General features: G+C 40.9%; 1 pseudogene; it reads left to right on the top strand.

Annotated features, from left to right (window-relative positions):
* Window positions 1–2116: 2116 nt before the first annotated feature.
* LOC105732309 (renal cancer differentiation gene 1 protein-like) lies at window positions 2117–7304 on the top strand (annotated as a pseudogene).
* Window positions 7305–7533: the final 229 nt, after the last annotated feature.

Raw genomic sequence — 7533 nt, 5'->3', positions numbered from 1 at the left:
AACAAAAACCCAAGTACGGACTTAATTTGTACCTGCTGGTAACTCCAGATCTCTAGGGTCTCATTTGCAGGAGTGTTTCTAGGGCATTGGGAGTGGACACTAAAGAGGACTTTTTCAGACCAGAAGGGGAGAAAAGGCCTGCCCAGCATCCATGGGAGGATAATCTTCCCCAGCTGGGGAAGATTTTGAAAGCACCCTAAGGTGTTTTCACCTTAACATCTTTTGATTAGGTCATGAGGGTGAAGCCCTCATGAATGGGATTAGTGCCCTTATAAGAAAAGGCCAGAAAACTAGCTAGCTTTCTTTCCACTCTGTGAAGATACAGCAAGAAGTCAATAGTCTGTCACTCAGAAGAGGACCCTCACCAGAACCTTTCTGATAAGAGACTCAAGAGAATTTGATAAGAGAATCAAAAGATGCGAGTTACTGGGGGTACTCGAGTGGAGTCAAGGAGAGTCACATGCCTTTCCTTCATCTCCTAGTACCGTCTTGGGAAAGTTGCTCTGAGGTCTTCAAGACAGTGTTGTCACACTGAAGGAGCAGACTGCATGTTAGACACTGAACAAAGACCTCTGATTACTCTGAGGATGACACTGTCACCCACTCAGGGTCGAGCTGACAAAGCCTTGTCCATGAGTTGTGACATAACTGTGCTTCATCTTCAGAAGCCATTGTGGTGGCTACAGCCAAACAGTAAGCACAGAGGAGCAACAGGTGGGGGCAAAGACACAAGCAGAGGAAGCTGTAAAAGCAACATCCACTGAATGAAGCCAACAGGCACCAAGGCAGCAGGAAAATGATGACCAAGGAGAATGAGGTGCCGTTTCATTAGAAGAAAGGAGAAAGGATGGGGGGTCAGCACCCCAATAACTGTACTGAGTGGGTACTTAGATGCAAACACCAGAGTATAATCAATAGTTCATTAGCTGTCTACAATGCTAAAGTCACCAGGGAAAATAAAACGTGAATGTCTATTTATTTAATGGCATTTGTTAAGTTTCTCATCAAATGATGTGCCCAGTATTGTGCTAGGTTCTGAATGTGAAACAGTGAGAGAAAGAAATATGCTTCCTTTGAGCTTACAGCGTTGGATCTAAATATTGCTTATAAACAGTACTGTTGGCTTTGTTGTAGTAGAGAACCCAAACACTTCCGCAGTTTTCAGACTTGCCCAATTGTGTAATGGGCCACAGATCACGCACAAGAGAATACTCAAAGGCCTGTATGGCAGATTTCATCTCCAACCTAAAGATTTACTTGCTTAACTTTGGGCACAGTCACTTGAATTAGAAGAAAATAAAATAGCTACTAAATAAGAACTGGTTTAAGTAGTCATGACCTTGTGTAAACCGAAAATAGAAATTCATTAATACTCCTAATCTAATTGCATTTAGAAAATACTCGCAGAGTCGTAGAGTTGAAAAGTCATTACCTACTAGAAGAGACAATCCAGTCTTCTGCTTCTCTGCTTATTTATTTATTCGTGTTGCAAATACTGAATGAGTGCCTACTACATGCCAGCATTGTAAGCACAAATCTTTCACTCTAATGATATTTAAATTCTAGTGTTAAAGACAGACATAAGAAAACAAGAAAAAGTGAATAAATAATTGCCCAGTTGTTCTAAGTACAATGAAGAAAAGAAAAATAAGAAAGCAGGGTAGTGGTTAAGGAATGACAGGAAGGAAAGGAAAGAAGGAAAGGAATGCGGGATGGAGGAAGGGAAGGATGGGGCGGGCGATCTTTTACCCAGAGAGGGCCAGGAAGGCCTTCTCTTCAAGCAGATACCTGTGCGTAATGAGGGTCTGAACCATGAAAAGATCAAGGAGAAGGGCTTTCCAGACAGAGAGAACGGAGTGCAGGCCTGAAGCTAGACCCGGGTCGCCAAAGCAGAGTGAGGAGAAAATGATGGGGAATGTCGCAGGCAGGGGCTAGGTCTGCACACACCATCCTAAGACATTTTCATTTCTCTGTGTGTGTGTGTGTGTGTTTCTTTACTTTTTAAAAGATGATGAGAAGCTGTTGGAGTGACAGGACTTCTTTTCAGCTGCCAAGGTTTTTGTGTTCGCACTTGTCCTTAACACTTCTTCCAGATTAGGGTCTCCTTAAATTCTGTATGTTGCTGGAAGCTATCCTAGACACCTCTGGCTCAGCTTCCCAACTCATTCAGGTAAGAGCCTCTCTCAGAAGTGGTCATTAGACCTTCCAATGAGAGCACAGAAAGTTGGAACTTCCAATGGGAGCACAAATGTTTACAATGATGGTGTGGCTAGGATGGAAATGAGGGATCCCATTCTATCCCCGTCACTGTGAGCATGGAGAATCAGGGCTGACTGCCAGAGAGTAGTTTTCATGTGTGTTCATATTAGCAGGGCTTCCTCCATGATCCTCCATCTCAATGAAGAGAGAACTTGTTTTCATGTCCACATTGTGTTTATACCAGTGGTTTCTCATCCTACATGTAGACATGCAGCTGGGAGTGTTGCAACAGGCCAGGTTTATGGAATGGAATAACAGTAGTGTCTTAGTCAGCTCAGGCTGCTATAAGAAAGTGCCATAGGCTGGGTGGTTTATGAACAACAGAAATATTTCTTACAGTTCTGGAGGCTGGAAGTCCAAGATCAAGCTGCTAGCATGGTCAGGTTCTAGTGAGGGTCCTCTTCTGAGTGGCAGACTGTTGACTTCTTGCTGTGTCTTCATATAGTAGAAAGCAAGCTAGCTAGCTCCTTGTCCTTTTCATATAGGGGCACTAATCCCATTCATGAGGGCTCCACCCTCATGACCTAATCACCTCCCAATGACTCCATCTTCAAATGCTACCACAATGGGATTAGGGTTTCAACATAAAATTTTGAGGAGACACAAACATTCAGTTTATTGCAGATAGCTGCTATCATAGAGTTCCTATCAAGTGCCATTTGCTGTGCACTTAAATACATCACCTCTAATTTTCAAAACCATCTCAAAAATACTATCTTTTTTTTTTTAATTTATAGGAGAGGAACCCAAAGCTTAGATAGATTATGGAACTCACTCAAGATCATAAAAGAAGAGGCAATGCCAGGATTTGAGCCCAGGGTTGCCAAAGCTTTTATTCCTTGCATTCTACGATGCTTCATCCAAATAGGTCAAATGACTAGAAAAACAGATTTAGGTTCAAAATTGTCAGTATACATTTTTCATACTATGGGAATAATTATGAACAATTCCATATGCGTCCAGTTTTACAACAATAAAATTCAAGAGAACATCTGTATCTTTTTGTTAAGTGGTAGCAGCCTTGGAATTTGTACCTTCGTTTATTTTATTAGATATTTCTTGAAATAAGCAGACCTTAATGGAAAACTGGAAAATATTAACATATCTAATATGTGTATTTTTAAATAAAACAAATAATTTTACTTAAGGAATTTCCTAAAACCTGAAATTGCTTCACTCCATATAAATCTTATTTATACATCAGTGTACTGTGGGAAGTTTAAAAAAAAAATCTTATTTAAATACAGACCTATAGCTAAACTGCAGAGAACAAAGCATTATTTATAAGTACTGGTACTTTTCTGTTGCTGTTTTTCTAACAGAATCTGGCTCAGGACTGTCTCATCTCAATTTCACCTCTCTGTCCTTGGTTTTGTTAATTCCATGTATTTTAACTTTGTACTTCTCAGAGCATACTTAGCTCTGGCTCTCTCTCTCTCTCTCTCTCTCTGTGTGTGTGTGTGTGTCTTTGTCTCTGTCTCTCTCTCTCTACACACACACACACCCCTGTGTGCACATCTTCCACAGAAAATTAACTCCATGGAAGATTGTTGCACAGAATAGAAAGCATTTTGCAGACCAACAAATCAGAGACAAGCCAACTACCAGGCTTCGGATCTGGTGTCCCACTAATTCCTTTATATAGCTCCATGCTGGAATAACACACTAGGTGAAGAATTTGCCTTGGTGGCTATAGACGATGAACCTGCTACACTAGTCTTCACACACCAGTGAGCACTCGCAGCCAGACTAGAATATTAAATGTTCAAGATATTCTAAATTATTCAACATATTCAATCTCCATAAAAAATATAACAAAGCCAAGGTCTTACTAAGGGATTACTTGGTAGTTAGGAGGTGAAATGAGACTGAACCCAAGTCTTCTTACCTCTAGGAAAATTGTCCTCCTTTAAAACACCATGCTTTCCCCTGAATTTGGGATCACAAAAAAAACTATGTCTTCTAGAAAAACCTGAAAGAGAACACATCTATATGAAAATCCTTGTCCTCTGATAGCAATCACCTGTGATTTCCCTGGATAAAGCTCATTTCTCTTTCCCCATCTTCCCAGCCCAGCGATAGTAACTTCTTTTCTTTGAAATGCTGCAATGCCTGTGAGCACTCACCTGTAGGGACTTCAGAATTCAGAACAAATCCTTGCTGAAATGGAAGGGTGATGGAAAGAACATTGCCTCTTCCTGCGAAGAACTTTTATGGCATTGCTCCCAAGTGTGTGATACGTGTGTGGTTGTATTTTATGAAACGTTTATGAGAGCACTTCATTTCAGTTCTCCTCTGTCTTTTATGGTAAGCCTGCTCCTATTATTTTTCTGTTAACTGAGACTTTATTTTTAAATATTAAATTGTGATTATGAAAAGAAGTTCTTTATTCCCAGAGCCACACTCATGTATATGTAAACTTCTTCTGACTTATGTGGAAGCAACTCCCACATTAGAGCTTCAGCCCTGGGCCCATAATTTGCAAGCATTAAATGGAAGCCTCATATTGCAATGCAAATTATAGTACCCAGGGACTGGCAGTATAATCACCCAGTTACAAAAAAAGGTAAAGAGGAGAAGAAATTACCATAATGGGCCACAGAAAATACACAAGAGCATGTTCAGAGGCCTACATGGCAGATTTCATCACAATTCTAAAGATATGCTTGCTTTCCTCTGAAAATGTAAAGAAAGATGTTGTTGGCTCCACCTTGATGGAACTTGATCTTCAGCTGCTTTACGATAGTGATGGACTGGGCTGAATTATTCATATCTCCTCATTCAAAGTGTGAAATGGCTAACCAGGATTTGGGATCATTTTAGAAGCTGAACTGCAATGAACAAGCGGGTTGAAATATGGAAACAAGGAGAGTGAGAGAGAACAGTATCTAGCAGGAGGAAGAGGAGCAAGCCAAGGTCTCAAGACAGGAAGCCCCTTTTGGAGGGAAGCACAGTCCAGCCAGGCTAGAGCTGGGGTGAGACATTTCTGGCACATAACAATTTTTTTTTTTTTGAAATGGAGTCTTGCTCTGTCGCCAGGCTGACCTCGTGATCTCCCTGTCTCGGCTCCCAAAATCCTGGGATTACAGGCATGAACCGCTGACCGCGCCCAGGCTCACATAGTGATTTCAACTGAAGTCCAGCTTAGAGCCTGGACCGTGGACCCCAGTGAATCAGCTCATCTGAGGGGAGAGCTCCCTCTGATACTTAAACATCCCTGGGTCAGGGTTCTAGAAAGCCTGCTCTAAGGGGAATGAAGGAAGACCTGAACTCTTCAATATTGATTCTTAGGATCTCTTCAATTAGCAGCAAATTACTGTTTTTTCCTAGCTTGATATATAAAAGAATGCTGAACATAGGAAATTCTTCCTCACATCATTTGGAAACTGACAAGAAAAAAGTAGGACTTCAAGAAATATTTTCCCTAAGATTATGACCTCACCAGTGCAAGTGTTGGATGGTGTTACAGACAAGTGTTTGAAAGACGGCTTTAAAAGGAAGATATAACTAATTACATAGCGAGGCTTAAAGTTTACAGCTGAAAAAACAGCTGTTCTGTGGGTTCTTGTGACTTTTGAAAATATTTCCAGAGACACAATCACATCTGGACTCCAAAAATATGATGTCTTAAACACCACAGAATTGACCACGATTTGCTCTAGAAAACAGTATTAATTCTACAGGAGGTTCTAGAGATGACAAAGCCCCTGCTGTCAAATTTGCACATGAAGAATTTAAATGGAACTGTTTGATGAAATGTGAGTGATGATATTAAATTCTAAATTAGTACCTTATGTTTTATGTTATTTTAAGTATGCATGTATAGCTAAATTAATCATTTAAATATAGCTAGGTAGACGTTTGACTATCAAATTAGCTCCCCTCAAAAAATGTTGAGATTTATGGAGAGGATCTTCTAATTGGAAAAAAGCAAACCCCCCACAAGGCTCTACTCTGAATGCCAGGTTCCCTTATATTTCGACATATGCAGTATTTTGAGAGTAAACCCTGCAGGACTTGATAGGTAGGTAGGATGTTGAGTGAGGGAGGAGGATAAGTAGGTGAGTAGGTGGTGGTGTTACCAACTGAACTAGCCAACGGCAGAGACATAGTTTCACAGGTGGTAGGGTGGGCAAAGGGATATTAAAAGTTCACTTCTGGCAAGTAGTTGAAAGACAGTTGGTGTCGGTTTGGCTGCTCTGGTCGGACTCCGCCACTCTAGCCCTTTCCCGTGGCTGACTCTGAGGAGTTGCAGTTTCTGCAACACCCCTGCTGCCTCCTTTTTCTCCCTCATCTTCAGACTTCTCTTTGGCATCTTTCCTGAGCGTTCCTGTGAGTTTGGGCTGGCCAGTTCTGAGCAGGGGCAGGAGTCAAATGGTGGATCCACTGGAGGAACTTGAGCTACAGATTGGAGATGCCTTTTCATTAACTACACTTTTTTCTTTTCAACTTTTGTTTTAGGTTCAAGGGGTCCATGTTCTGGTTTGTTTAGTAAATTGCATGTTGTGGGGGTTTGGTGTCACCAAGATAATTTTGCCATCCAGGTAATCAGAATAATACCTGATAGGTAGTTTTTCAGTCCTCACTCTCCTCCCACACACCTTCACCCTTAAATAGGCCCCAGTGTCTATTGTTCCCTTCTTTGTGTACATGTGTACTCTATGTTCAGTTCCCACTTCTAAGTAAGAACATCTGGTACATGGTTTTCTGTTTCTGCTTTAATTCACATAGGATAATAGACTTAGGATAATCCATGTTGATGCAAAGGCCATGATCCCATTCCTTGTTATGGCTGCACAGTATTCCACGGTACATATGTACCACATTTTCTTTATCCAGTCCACCATTGATGGGCATCTGGATTGATTCCATGTCTTTGCTATTGAGAATAGCACTGTGAAAGAAACTTCTTGAAGCCACATTTGCAGTTTCAGTTCAAGTGGAAGAGCTTGCCCTTCAAACGTACAAAAAATGCACGTTTCCTGAAAACATGGTGGGATCTCTTGAAAGAGGGCTATGCTTCTTCTTCAAAACCTGACAGCTGATTTGGCATGCTGAGTTGTTTCATAAAGACTGTGCAATAATTCATACTTCCTCATATATGATATTGGCACATGTCCCTCATGTATAGGATGATCTCTTTCCAGCAGCTTTGTATATACTCAGAATGAATTTTTTTTTCTTGGTTTTCTTGACTTTTGAGAAAGCAGAATTCTGATGCTATTTTTGATGCTGACCAGTACTTGTTTAACCTTAAATACATTCTGACCTCAA

This window comes from Aotus nancymaae, unplaced genomic scaffold, assembly GCF_030222135.1.
Source record: "Aotus nancymaae isolate 86718 unplaced genomic scaffold, 86718_ANA_hifiasm-v0.15.2.pri h1tg000040l, whole genome shotgun sequence".
NCBI classification, from domain to species: domain Eukaryota; kingdom Metazoa; phylum Chordata; class Mammalia; order Primates; family Aotidae; genus Aotus; species Aotus nancymaae.
This window is presented reverse-complemented; position numbering and strand designations above follow the sequence as displayed.